This window comes from Felis catus, chromosome E2, assembly GCF_018350175.1.
Source record: "Felis catus isolate Fca126 chromosome E2, F.catus_Fca126_mat1.0, whole genome shotgun sequence".
NCBI lineage: Eukaryota > Metazoa > Chordata > Mammalia > Carnivora > Felidae > Felis > Felis catus.
In genome coordinates this window covers 10,033,945-10,048,562 of record NC_058382.1, presented here as the reverse complement: position 1 = coordinate 10,048,562, position 14,618 = coordinate 10,033,945, and the positions used below count along the sequence as shown (strand labels likewise).

The following is a 14,618-nucleotide window of genomic DNA, read 5'->3' as shown; positions in this document are numbered from 1 at the left end:
AGGGGGAACTGGGAGGCGGAGGCGGAGGCCGCGTCACGTGGAGGAGAGGGGCACAGGCCTTCTCCCGAAGGCCGGCGGAAAGAGCCGAAGGGAGGGAGTGAGGTCGAGGCAAGGCGGAAAAAGCCGAAGGCAGAGGAGCGAGAGACGGAAAAAGCCGAGGTTGGTGATGGGGGTGTGGCTAAGGAATGGATGGAAAGTCGCGGGAGCCGGAGATAGCCGAAGCGGACCAGGACGGGATGGGTGGGGGGCGGTGAAGGCAAGGAACTGCGACGATCCGGAAGGAGCCGAAGGCGGTGTCGGAGGCGGGTGGCAGGAGGCGGAACTAGCCGAAAGAGGAATTTAGACGGGAAAGGCTGAAGGGCGGGGCTCGGGAGGCGATTAACAGAGCAAAAGGCTGGGAAATTCACCCGAGCGCAAGCGGGGAGAACCGAAAATTACCAGCTTGAGGGAAGGCGGGAAGAGACTAAGGTTTTAGGTGGAAGAATGGGAGGGAAAGAATTCGAGCTACGGAAAGAAAAAAAAAAAAATAACCGAAAGCTGGAGGCCGGGTGCCGTGAGTTGTAGGTTTCCGGAGAAGGGGAGGATGGAGCCGAACAGGTCCGGAGCTGACGTCATTAGAAACCTCGGTCAGTGACGTCTCTCTGGGGCGGTGCGAGAGGGGCGGGCCTTGGTACTGCCTCCGGGAAGTTTAAGAGCTTGTAGCGTAGGTTATCGGGAAGGCTCAAGATAAATGTTACACGTGGGAGCGACTGACCGGGTTCAAACGGTGTGCAAACGACCTACAATCTTTTGATCCTCAAAACTCGGCTGGGAGGAACTACTATTCTCATTTAATGGATGCAGACAATCCTGGCGTCTAAATAGCTGTCTCAGGAACGTAATATTAGCCGTAAAGAGCGCCTCAAGAATTTTAGTCCGTGTGGGCATTCCATTGCCTACTGCAAAAATTCGTTGAGGCCGGTTTATATCCAAGGATCTTTGTTCGGTGCTTTTATGAGCTCCCTGTACAGTGTCAAGCTCCGTGATGGTCGATGGGAACAGTTTCTAGCTTCCTGGAGCTTAAAAACCGATAATGCCCCGGGGGGAAGGAACTGCAAGTTAGAAGAGAGCCTCTATTAAATGAGGTGTTAAAGGGGGCGCCCAGGACAGGGTTGTTTAAGTTGAGATGGGAAGAAGAGAAAGTTCCAAGCCAAGGAAAAGCGTATTTAAGAGCCTGACGAGGTATGGACCATTTAGGTTCCGGGAACAGAAAACCAGTGCAGCATGAAAAATAAATCTGAAGGTAAAGGCGCCAAATTACTTCTTGGTCTATTGATTCTACCATGAAAGAAAAAAAAAATGCCCGCAAACTAGTCTGGGACATACGATTTTTGTGAGTAATTTATAACAATCTCCTTCAGTGAAGTAATTAGCTTTCTTGATAAAAAAGATTTAAGCCATTTCGACTGCATTTTGATGGTTATGAAATTTGTTCTGAGGAACTACGGCCTGCCAATCAAGACTCCTAATCTTCCGTCTTTCCTTTCTTATGTTCTGGATCTAGTTTGATTTACTTTCTGGATCTAGCCTCTAGTTTCATGATGGTTATTTAACCATTCACTTCTCCCCTAAAATGTCCATACCAAGAATACATTTCTAATTCACCTACAAGAGACTTTTTTTTTTTCTTTGCATGCATCATTGCAATAAAATGTTGGTACGTGCTTTTAACAAAATTGTCCGAAAGGTTTCTTTAACACAGGACTGGTAGAGCAGGATTATGAGAATGGAAAGAAAAATACTGCGAATTGTCTTTCCCCTTCTGTGCCTTGTTTTCTGAACCCCATGTATTCTAGCGATGGATGAAACCACACTGGTTAAGACTGTAGACCACACGGTGGTCTGTCCTTTCAAGCTGTGGTCTCCAGCTGGCCATCTCTGAAGCTTCAGCAGGCCATTCCAGAATTCTAGAGGGCTGTCTGCTTTTAGGTAATGAGAAAAATGAAGAGATCAGCAAGTCTCATGAGGCAGGAAGGTTTCTCCATGCCTTTTCAGAATCTTGCTAGACCACTGTCTAACGTTGCCTACCAAGCCCTTCTGACATTCTTTTTTTTTTTTTTTTTAAGTTTATTTATTTTGAGAGACAGAGCGCAAGCAGGGGAGGGGCAAAGAAAGAGGGAGAAACCCAAGCAGGCTCCACACTGTCATCACAGAGCCCATGCAGGACTCCAGCTCATGAAACCGTGAGATCATGACCTGAGCCGAAATCAAGGGTCCGATGCTTAACTGGCTGAGCCACCCAGACGCCCCCGCCCTAACGTTCTAAATGTCACTTTGACTTACTATGTAACTGTTGATTGGGGTCTAGACTCTGAGAAGTTATGGAAGATTCTCAAGTTTCAAAGGATTTTTGGTCTGGTAGGAAAGACGACCTTGGATGGTATTAATCAATTTTGTAGCAAACTTTCCAACCTAATTCCTGCATTTGTTTTTATACATACACATTTCTCATCTCCAACTTGAACCAGCTTAATTTTTCTGCTGGTTCGCTCATTAATGAGTTAAATTCATTCCTGTTCTTTTTTTTTTTTTCTTTATGTTTTAGTTTTGAGAGGGAGTGCACGCATGTGCGCTTGAATGGGGGAGGGGCAGAGAGAGGGAGAGGATAGGAAGTGGGCTCCATGCTAACAGCAGTGAGTTGATACGAGGCTTGAACTCACAAACCATGAGATCGTGACCTGAGCTAAAGTCGGATGCTCAATGGACAGAGCCACCCAGGCGCCCCTTGTTCATTCATATTCTTTAATATCCTTTGTAACAAACAAGTAGTCTAGTAGGTAGACTATTTTCCTGACTTCTGTGAGCCACTGTAGCAAATTAATGGAAACAGAGAAAGGGGTTGTGGCAACATCTGATTTAGACCCAGTCAATCAGAAGTGCTTCCAATTTGAGGCTGAAGCTGGGGGTGGGCAATCTTGTGGGAATGAGCTCTTAACCAACGGGATCTCATGCTAACTCCGGGTAGATCGTATCAGAACGGAATTGAACTTCAGCTGGTATCCCCCAGTTGCAGAACTGCTTGGTGTGGGAAAGCCTCCAAGCATTTGGTGACCAGAGTAGAGAAGTATAGAATGTTAGAGTAGAGGAGAAACACAGGATCTCCCTTAGAACCCCTTTGGAAAATGGCTTGGCGATATCAACTCCAGCTGAAAGGAAGCTTACTCTATGATTCAACAAGTCCACCCGAATGTGTATATCCAACAAATGTGTACCAAAAGGCATGAGAAGAATGTTCACAGCAGCACTAGTCAAAATAGTCCCTAACTGGGAACAACTTAAATACCCATCGGTTGGAGAACAGACAAGTAAATTGTAGTATATTTGCCACTTTTGAGGACCCCCTGGATGGCTGGGTTGGAAGACCCAGATGGCAGTCTTTTGCAATACATCTTGGGCGATATATCTAAAGAACCTTCTTTTGTGTACCTTAGAGCTTTTCTTTGCTGATCAGTGAGAGCAAGTCTCCCAGTCATGATACAAATTGCCACTAAAATTCCCACAGAGCTACCAAACGTGGCTTTGTGTGTGTGCACGTGTGTGTATCTGTGTGTGTGCCCACGCACGTGTCCATGTGTGCCAGGTGTGGGGGGGGGGTGGTGTGGGGAGGTTGTGGAGGAAGGTTGCATGTTTTACCAACTTGCCCATCGTTTCCAAAATTCTTCATCTGGACCTCCAAAATGTCTCCAAGCTTGGCAGGTCCTTGTGTTTTTCTGAGATGGAAACTTCTGTGATGCCCATACGTGACCAATGCTTCCCTGGTACCTATTTCTTTCTGCTCTGGGAACATCATTATTCTGGCAAAAGATTTTGTTTTTCTAGTCACGGGGATGGCTCTACAGAGAAGTCACTACACGGTGTGGAAGAAATGCTAGAAGCTGGCTCCAGCCCGTGGAAATAACTAGGGAAGAAAGGAGGAGACCATTGGCCAAAGGGAGGCATTATGGTATCTTGCTGACTGCCAACCAATAGCTATTTTCTCTACCTTCCTTGCTAACCCAGCCCTGTTTTTATTGGGAAATGGAGGGTAATGAACTCCAGGCTAGATCATGGTTCCACCCAGTTCTCAAGGAGATGATGTTGCCCCCTAGAGGACATTTTGGGACTTACTGTGGGAAATTCCTGTTGGGTTGGTTTTTTTTTTTTTTTTTTTTTTATTCTCAAGGGGAGAGTATTGCACCCTTGAGGACATTTTGGAAGTTTGCAGGGACCTTTTGGGACATCACAATAATAAAGGAGTTGTTACTGACACTAGAGGACAGGGACCAGGGATGATAGGATGACAGCACAGGGGCCAACCTATGGGTAATAAATGCTCACCTAATGAACAAAATTATAGCCAGTTGTGTCTGGCTCTTGATTTTGGCTCAGGTCTGATTGAAAGGTTCACGAGTTCGAACCTCACATCAGGCTCTGAGCTGTCAGTGCAGAGCCTGCTTGGGATTCTCTCCCTCTCTCTCTCTCTCTCTCTCTCTCTCTCTCGCTCACTCTCTACCTCTCCCCCGCTCTCTGTCTCAAAATAAAAAATAAACTAAAAAAATAAGATAAAATGGTTAATTTTAAATTATGTAAATTTCTTTTTTTAATGTGAATTTCACCTTAAAAAAAAAAGTTTAAGAACATATATACCCCCAAATTTGAGAACCTACCATTACATTAAATGTTCTTTGTAAGCTTTATAAAACTATCAGGGGGAGGAGTGGAAAAAGGAACCCTTTTAGATGTTTAATGAGTCTAGAGGTCCAGGAGAAGATAATTTATAGACCAGGTTGGTTTATTTTCAGTCCTTTTCCACAAAGTTACTGTTCACAAGAGTTACTGCATACTCACAGGAAATAGCTCAGGTCATTCGCTAACCAGTTATAAATGACCACATGCCATGGGTCTTCAGGGTCATTTCAAGGTCAATATAATAACTAATAAATCATTTAATGCGAAGAATCAGTTTTAGTTCTTCAAAATAGTTTGACTCCCTTTATTTTTTTTTTTTTCTATGACCCATGCACATTTCACTTTAACAATACAAGACAACTCAGCAAAAGTGTTTCTCTCCAAAGTCTTATCCAACAGAGGTTTGATACAGCCCTCTGCTGCATGGTCATTCCAGACTTCGAAACATCTTTTGTGCACAAAGAGGTTGTTTGATCCTGTCACTGGCATTTTCCCCTAGGATTGGAAAGTAGCACAGCATAGTTTAAGAGTTTTAGATTCGGAACATTAAAATAAGGGTTTTAAAAAACTTTTTATTATGGAAAAATTCAAACATACACAAAAACAGGGGAAAGTGTAAAATGAACCTTCATATACCTATCACCCAGCTTCAAGAATTATAAACTTGGGGTGCCTGGGTGGCTTAGTGGGTTAAGTGTCTGACTCTTGATTCGGGCTCAGGTCATGTGATCTCCTGGTTCATGAGTTCCTGCCCCATATCCAGCTCTGCATTGACAGCTGGGGTCTGCTTGGGATTCTCTCTCTCTCTCTGCCCCTCCCCTGCTCTCTCTCGCACTCTCTCTCTGAAAATAAATAAATAAACGCAAAAAAGAAAAGAATTATAAAGTCAGGGAAATTCAGTTCCTTACACCTACCCACTGACCATCTCCCAACTCTGATAGCTTATCAATTTTTTAAGTTTATTTATATTTTTGATAGAGCACAAGTGGGGGCGGGGCAAAGAGAAGGAGAGACAGAATCCCTAGCAGTCCCTATATGGGGGACTGCAACTCACGAACTGTGAGTCATGACCTGAGCCGAGATCAAGAGTCCAACACTTAACTGACTGAGCCACCCAGGCGCCCACACCAATGCCTTTTTTTTTTTTAAGAGAGTGCATAAACCCGCACTGGCAAGAGCCAGGGAGGGGGGAGGGGTAGAGGGAGAGAGAGAGAGAGGAGAAAGAGAGAGAGAGAGAGAGAGAGAGAGAGAATCCTAAGCAGGCTCCCTGCTTAGCACAGAGCCTGATGCTGGGCTGGATTCCACCACCCTGGGATCATGATCTGAGCTGAAATCAAGAGTTGGAAACTCAACCGACTGAGCCACCCAGGCGCCCTGAGTGTCCAACTCTTGATTTCAGCTCAGGTCATGATCCCAGGGTTATGGGATCCACACTTAGTGTGGAGCCTGCTCAGGATCCCCTCTCTCTCTCTCTCTCTCTCTCTCTCTCTCTCTCTCTCCCCCCCCCCGCTAGTGCTCTCATGTTTTCCTTTCCTCTCTCTCTCTGTCTCTAAAAATAAAAAGAATTAAAAAAAAAAAAAAGTCGGATGCCCGGATGAGCCACCAGGCACCCATTTTAGTTTATTTTTAATCAAATACCGCATTTGTTTCATCTAGCTAGTTAACTACCTAGCTCCACACATATACATACATAGTTATTACTATATATGTTGTTACACATTTAAGAATATACACTTGTGGGATGCCTGGGTGGCTCAGTCGGTTAAGTGTCAGACTCTTGATTTCAGCTCAGGTCATGATCTCAAGGTTCATGGGATTGAGCCCCAAATTGGGCTCCTCACTGACAGTGTGGAGCCTGCTTGAGATTCTCTCTCTCTCTCTCTCTCTCTCTCTCTCTCTCTCTCTCTCTCTCTCCCCCTCCTACACTTCCTCTCTTTCTCTCTCCCTCTCTATCAAAATAAATAAACTTTAAAGTATATATATTAAAAAAGGGGGGGAACCTGGGTGTAAGTAGGTTGAGCATCTGTCTGACTCTTGATTTCAGCTCGGGTCATGATCCCAGGGTCGTGGGATCAAGTTCCACGTCACACTCCAAGTTGAGTGTAGAGCCTGCTGGAGATTCTGTCTCTCCCTCTGCCCCTCTACCCTGCTCTCTCTCTCTCTCTCAAATTAAAAAATATATGTTAAAAAAAAAGAATATATACTCGTACCTGTAATGGGTTAAATAGTACTTCCCTCCCCTCAAATTCACATTCTTCCTGAAACCTCAGAACGTGACCTTATTTGGAAACAGGGTCACTAAAGATATGATTGATAAAAATAAGATGAAGTCACACTGGAGTAGCGTGGGCCCTTACCCCGATATGATTGGTATCCTTCCAAGAAGAGAAGAGACACAAAGATACACACAGGGAGACAACATGTGACAGAAGAAACAGAGATTGGAGTAATCTACGAGCCAAGCATTGTTGGCCAACCACCAGAAGCTGGAGGAGGCAAGGATTGCTTCCCTAGGGCCTTCAGAGGAGCTCAGACCTTCATTTCAAACTTCTACCCTCCAGGGCCACCCTGCTGGCTCAGTCAGTAGACATTCAACTCTTTTTTTTTTTTTTTTTTAACATTTATTTTGAGAGAGAGAGAGAGAGAGAGATAGTGAGTGAGCAGAGGAGGGGCAGACAGAGAGGGAGAGGGAGATTCCCAAGCAAGCTCCACACTGTCAGCCTGGAGCCCCATGTGGGGCTCAAACTCACCGACCCTGAGATCATGACCTGAGCTGAAATCAAGAATCGGATGTTTAACCTACTGAGCCACCCAGGTGCCTCTGCAACTCTTGATCTCATGGTTATAAGTTCGAGCCCCACATTGGGCATAGAGATTAAGGGGCACCTGGGTGGCTCCGTCAGTTAAGCATCCAACTTTGGCTCAGGTCATGATCTCACGGTTTGTGAGTTTGAGCCCTGCGTCGGGCTCTGTGCTGATGGCTCAGAGCCTGGAGCCTGCTTTGGATTCTGTGTCTCCCTCTCTCTCTCTGCCCCTCCCTGGCTTGCGCTCTGTCTCTCTGTCTCTGTCTCTCTGTCTCTCTGTCTCTCTGTCTCTCTCTCTCTCTCAAGAATAAATAAACATCGGGGGCACCTGGGTGGCTCAGTCAGTCAAGCATCCAACTTCAGCTCAGGTCACGATCTCATGGTTTGTAAGTTTGAGCCTGCATCGGGCTCTGTGCTGACAGCTCAGAGCCTGGAGCCTGCTGTGGATTCTGTCTCTCCATCTCTACCCCTTCCCGACTTGTGCGCTCTCTCTCTCTCAAAAATAAATAAATAGGGGCGCCTGGGTGGCGCAGTCGGTTGAGCGTCCAACTTCAGCCAGGTCACGATCTCACAGTCCGTGAGTTCGAGCCCCGCGTCGGGCTCTGGGCTGATGGCTCAGAGACTGGAGCCTGTTTCCAATTCTGTGTCTCCCTCTCTCTCTGCCCCTCGCCCGTTCATGCTCTGTCTCTCTGTCCCAAAAATAAATAAACGTTGAAAAAAAATTTTTTTTAAAAACCCACCATCTGTATAATTAAATGTATGTATTTTATTACAGGTAATAAAGGTTATCTTTACTTCTATTAAAACATGCTAGTTTTTGTTTATTCATTTATTTTCTATTTTTTCAAGTTTACTTATTTATTTAAAGCAATCTCTAGACCCAATGTGGGGCTCGAGCTCAATCGCACAACCTCGAAATCAAGAATCACATGCTCCACTGGCTGAACTGGCCAGGTGCTGCCTAATTTTTTTAAATGTAATTTTATTTATTTCAAAGATTTTAATTTTTAAAAATTTTTTATGTTTATTTATTTTGAGAGAGAGAGAGGGAGCATGTGTGAGGGGGAGAGCAGGAGAGAGCGGTGGAGGGGGGGTGTGTGGAGGGAGAGGGAGGGAGAGAATCCCAAGCAGCCTCCATACTGTCAGTGCAGAGCCTGACATGGGGCTCAATCCCACGAACCATGAGATCATGACCTGAGCCGAAATCAAGAGTCAGATGCTTAACCGACTGAGCCACCCAGGTGCCCCTTAAATACTTTTACTTAAAAAAAAATTTTTTTTTTTATCGTTTATTTACTTTTTGAGAGAGAGAGACAGAGGTGTGAGCAGGAGAGAGACAGAAAGAGGGAGACGCAGAATCCAAAGCAGGCTCCAGGCTCCGAGCTGTCAGCACAGAGCCCGACGCAGGGCTTGAACTCACAGACTGCGAGATCATGACCTGAGCTGAATTCGGGCGCCCGACTTGACTGAGCCACCCAGGCGCCCCTAAACATTTTTATTTTTAAGTACTCTCTACCCCCAATGTAGGGCTCGGACTCACAACCCTGAGATCACGTGCCGTGCCCCATTGACTGAGCCAGCCAGTGCCCCTAATCCGATGTCCTTTAAAGAATCCTAAGAATTAGGCGGTTCGAACAGGAAGGGCGGGAAAAGAACTGAGACTGGAATAAGACACCACACGTGCCTTTGTTACAGAGTTCTCCATCCTGACTGTGTTTAGAATCATCTGGGGAGCATTTTGTAAAAATCCCAGTGTCTCAGCTCCACCCCAGACCAATTAATCAGTCTCGGAAGGTGGGGCCCGGGCACTAGAGTTGCTGAAACGGTCCCCAGATAATCCTAATGTGCAGGTGGGGCTGAGAACCACCGAGGTGGTTAATGTGGAGCTGCCACCTGGGTGGAGGTAATTATGTAATCCCTAAACCCAGGGGCCTGATCTATTGACTAACTGCTCTCCACCCCCTTGCAGTGACCAAGTCTCAGTTTGGGCAGCTGTTCCGATTAGCTGTGGCTGAAAAAAAAACAAAACTACCCCCTCCCCCCGGGTATATATCCCATGGTCTCACCAGGGTCTCAGAGAGATATTTGGACACCATGTGCATGGCCACATTATTCACACTAGTCGAAGGCTAAAAAGCAACCCAGATGTCTGCTGAACGGATGGATGGATAATCAAAATGTGGTTTATAGTTTACAATGGAACATATTCATATTCAGCCTTGAGAAAGAAGATGGGGGGGGGCGCCTGGCTGGCTCGGAAGGTGGAGCATGCAACTCCTGCTTCTGGGGTTGGAAGTTTGAGCCCCGCATTGGGTGCAGAAATTACTTAAAAATAAAATCTTGGCTGGGAATACAAAGTGGTGCAGCCACTCTGGAAAACAGTACGGAGGCTCCTCAAAAAACTAAAATTAGAACTACCCTACGACCCAGCAATTGCACTGCTAGGTATGTTGTTTCAAAGGGGCACATGCACCCTCATGTTCATAGCAGCGCTATCGACAATTGCCAAAGTATGGAAGGAGCCCAAGTGTCCACCGATGGATGAACGGATAAAGAAGATGTGGTATATGGGGCGCCTGGGTGGCTCAGTCGGTTAAGCGTCCGACTCCAGCTCAGGTCACGATCTCACGGTCCATGAGTTTGAGCCCCGCGTCGGGCTCTGGGCTGATGGCTCAGAGCCTGGAAGCCTGCTTCTGATTCTGCCTCCCTCTCTCTCTGCCCCTCCCCCGTTCATGCTCTGTCTCTCTCTGTCTCAAAAATAAATAAACGTTAAAAAAAAAAGATTTAAAAAAATAATAAAAATAAAAAAAGAAGATGCGGTATATAGATACAATGGAGCATTACTCGGCAATCAGAAAGAATGAAATCTTGCCATTTGCAACTACGTGGATGGAACTGGAGGGTGCTATGCTAAGCGAATAGACAAGAGAAAGACAAATATATGATTTCACTCCTATGAGGACTTTAAGGTGCGAAACAGATGAACGTAAGGGAAGGGAAGCAAAAATAATATAAAAACAGGGAGGGAGGCAGAACATGAGACTCTTAAATACAGAGAACAGAGCGTTGCTGGAGGGGTTGGGGGAGGAGGGCGTGGGCTAAATGGGGAAGGGGCTTACGGAATCTATTCCTGAAATCATTGTTGCACCATGTGTTAACTAATTTGGATGTATATTATAAAAAATAAAAATAAAAATAAACCTTGGCGTGCCTGGTGGCTCAGTCAGTTAAGCGTCTGACTTCGGCTCTAGGCACGATCTCACAGTTCGCGGGTCGGAACCCCAGATCGGACTCTGTTGTCAGTGCGGAGCCCTGCTTCGGATTCTCTGTCCCGCTCTCTCTCAGAACCTCCCCCGCTTGTGCTCTCTCTCTCAAAAATAAATAAACATTAAAAATAAATAAATAAAAATAAAATCTTAAAAAAAAAAATACAGGGGTGCTTGGGTGGCTCAGTCGATCACGCGTGTGACTCTTGGTTTGGGCTCAGGTCATGATCTCACGGTTAGTGAGTTCCAGGCCCACATTGGGCACTGCACGGTCAATGCAGAGCCTGCTTGGGCTTCTCTCTCCCTTCTCTCTCTGCCCCTACCCCACTCGTGCACTCTCTCTCTCTCTCAAAATAAACGTTAAAAAAAGAAGAATTATAAACTCATAGCCAAGCCCTATTTCCACCCACTGACCATCCCCAACTCTGCCAAATTATTTTCAATCAAACGCCAGATTTATTTTATCTAGCTAGCTAATGAGCTAGCTCCACACGTGTACAGTCATTTCTTCGTATGTTGTTATATGTTTAAGAATATGCACTGATACCTGTACTGGGTTAAGTAGTTTTTGCCTACCCCCCAATTCGTGTTCTTCCGGAAATCTCAGAATGTGACCTTTTTCAGAAACAGGGTCACTGAAGATATAATGAACTAAATGAAGATGCGTTCACACCGCACCCTCTCGGTGGGAGTAGCGTCGAGGGGTTGCTGAAGATCGAGCATGGGGAATAGAAGATCGACACGGCTGTAGCCATCTGTGCAAAATGCAATCGGCCTCAGCGCTAATCAAGAGAACATCCTGCATGCCCTTGTTGCGATAATCGTTTCCTTCATTGGCGTCGTTTAACCCAGCGAATATTTGGAGTTAAATATAGACATTTTCAAGTGGCTCAGACCCCTGGAATTAATCTTTCGGTCGAAGGGATTTGTGCATATTTGGCATTTCATATGCAGGAAGTGTGTAAGGGAATCTGGCCGACTGGTTCTCAAAAATTATCCCTGCATTGACTTAAAGACCTGGAAGGACGAACTGTAGTTTAGCTAAAAAGTATATGGGTAAGCGTGTGTGTGTATGAGAGACAGAGAGAGAGAGAGAGAGAGAGAGAGAGAGAGAGAGAGAGAGACAGAGAGAATGTGCCAAAATTTCAAATTAATGAATCTATTCAAAGAATATATGAATATTCATTGGACTATTTTTTTCTGTAAACTTGAAAATCTCCAAAATAAAAATTTGTAGGGTGCCTGGCTAGCTCAGTCTGTAGAGCATGTGACTCTTGACCTCGGGGTTGTGAGTTTGAGCCCCACGTTGGGGGTAGAGGTTACTTAAAAAAATTTGTGGGGCACCTGGGTGGCTCAGTCGATTAGGCGTCCGACTTCGGCTCAGGTCATGATCTCACGGTTTGTGAGTTCAAGCCCTGCACCAGGCCCTGTGCCTTCAGTTCAGAGCTTGGAGCCTGCTTCGGATTCTGTGTCTCCCTCTTTCTCTGTCCCTTCCCTACTCTGTCTCTCTCAAAAATAAATAAACATTAAACGTTTTTTAAGATTGTGATAAAATAAAAGTTACCAAATAGTGTCCACTATTCTCATTCTGTTTCTGAACTTCAAGCCATCTAGATCCTTGTCTCATCCTCTGGATTAGGATAAGGGGTAAGGTCATATTTAGAAAACAGACTTTCCTAGGGGGCCAAGCGGTATTTGGAAGAAATAATACAGATTTGAAGAGACGTGTACTTCCCAAACTCTCTCATTTCTTTTCTTTCTTTCTTTCTTTTTTTTTTAACATCTATTTATTTTTGAGAGACAGAGGGTGAGAAGGAGAGGGGCAGAGAGAGAGGGAGACACAGAATCTGAAGCAGGCTCTAGCCTCTGAGTTGTCAGCACAGAACCTAACGAGGGGCTTGAACCCACAAACCATAAGATCATGACCTGAGCCGGAGTCAGATGCTTAACCGACTGAACCACCCAGACACTCCAGCCTCAAATCATTCTAAGCAAAGTGATGTTCACTCTGGACTTGTTTCTTTAGCGTTTAGGATACTGATGTTTTATGTTCTCTATTTGCCTCAAAGTACAACGGTCACATATTGTAATTAACAAATAGATTTTCAGGGCTTAAAAAAAAGGACAAGGGTCACCTGGGTGGCTCACTTGGTTGAACAACCCTCTTCGGCTCAGGTCATGATCTCACCATTTGTGAGTTCAAGCCCCGCATCTGGCTCTGTGCTGACAGCTGGGAGCCTGGAGCCTGCTTCGGATTCTGTGTCTCCCTCCCCAGTTCACGCTGTGTCTTTCTTTCTCAAAAATAAATAAACATTAAAAAAAAAAAAAAAGGCAACTCATGATCTGGCTTCTTTTTCTTGCTTAAGATTTTATTTTTGGGGGTGCCTGTGTGGCTCAGTCGGTTAAGCAGCTGACTTCGGCTCAGGCCATGATCTCACAGCTGGAAGACTGGTGAGTTCCAGCCCCATGTCGGGCTCTGTGCCAACAGCTCAGAGCCTGGAGCCTGCTTCGGATTCTGTGTCTCCCTCTCTCTCTGCCCCTCCCCTGCTCATGCTCTGTCTCTTTCTCTCAAAAATAAATACACATTAAAAAAATAAAATAAAAATATTTTATTTTTAAGTTATCTCTACATCCAGCGTGGGACTCAAACTCACAACCCAGCGATAAAGAGTCACATGTTCTACTGACTGAGCCAGCTGGGTGCCCCCACCATCCGATTTCTTAATTGACGCCTTTATCCCCCTCAGTCACCATGGCTCGGTCACCTGACTTGTCATCATTCTCCGCACCTCCACTCGGTCATTACTTCCTCTGAGAGATCTTCTGTGATGCCACAGGACAACATATCCCCCCCCCAGGGTTTATGTGTCCCCTCGCACAGGGCTGGGCCCAGAGGACGTCTTCAGGGAATACAGAAAGAATGAGGTCGTCAGAGAGACTAAAATCAGAAAGACGGAGAGTGCTGGCAGAGAAAGGGAAAGAGAGTTAGAGAAAGGGAATGGGGTGAAGGAAAGAGGAAGATAGAGAGAGCGCCTGTTTGACCCCGTGAGAGGGTGCACGCCAGGGGGAGGGAGAGAGAAGGAAACATTATGGAGAAAAAAGAAAGTGTGAAGAGAGTTGGTAGAGGGCAGTGTCTGGGTAATCTAATGCTGTGTAACAAGTAGTGATCACAAAACTTTGTGGCGTAATTCGACAGCGGTCCTTGATTTTGCTTACAGATCAGAACTTTGGGCAGGGCTTGGAAGGAATGGCTCGTATCTGCTCCCTCCGGGGTGGCTTGACCAGCCGCCAGAGCGTATACTTCCAAGATGGCTCACTCACATGGCCAGCGAGTTGGTGCTGGCCGGCGCCTGGCGCTGTCGCCTGCCTGAGGGTCAGGCACTTTGTGGCTCTTCTCCACGAAGGCTTCTCTCTGGGCTGTTTTGGCTTTTCCTAGCAAGGAGGCTGAGCTTAAAATCAAGTGTCCCAAGGGAGGGAAAGTGGAAGCCTCCATTTCTTGTCTTTCTTCACTCAAAGCTTTACTGAGATATTCACGTAACACAGAATTCAGTGGGGGCGCCTGGGTGGCTCAGTCGGTGTCCGACTTCGGCTCAGGTCACGATCTCCTGGTTGGTGAGTTCGAGCCCCCCATCCGGCTCTGTGCTGACAGCTCAGGGCCTGGAGCCTGCTTCGGATTCTGTGTCCCCCCTCTCTCTTTGCCCGTTCCTTGCTCATGTGCTCTCTCTCAAAAATAAATAAACGTTAAAAAAATTTAAACTTAAAAAATAATAAATAAATAAATAAATAAATAAATAAATAAATAAAGAGGGGGCAGCACCTGGGTGGCTCGGTGGGTTAAGCA

General features: G+C 45.8%; 1 protein-coding gene and 1 long non-coding RNA gene across 2 annotated transcripts in view; one reads left to right on the top strand and one right to left on the bottom strand.

Moving 5' to 3' along the window:
• The window catches only part of ZC3H4 (zinc finger CCCH-type containing 4), a 44,152-nt gene extending 43,551 nt beyond the window's left edge, over positions 1 to 601 (bottom strand). Inside the window, exon 1 of the mRNA XM_023245813.2 lies at positions 532 to 601. The gene's annotated coding sequence lies outside the window, so the exon portion shown is untranslated. The remainder of the gene's footprint in view (positions 1 to 531) is intronic.
• On the top strand, positions 48 to 11,665 carry LOC109494757. Its single transcript, XR_006590125.1, has 2 exons — positions 48 to 159; positions 11,402 to 11,665. It is a non-coding gene; the product is annotated as an uncharacterized LOC109494757 (long non-coding RNA).
• Positions 11,666 to 14,618: the final 2,953 nt, after the last annotated feature.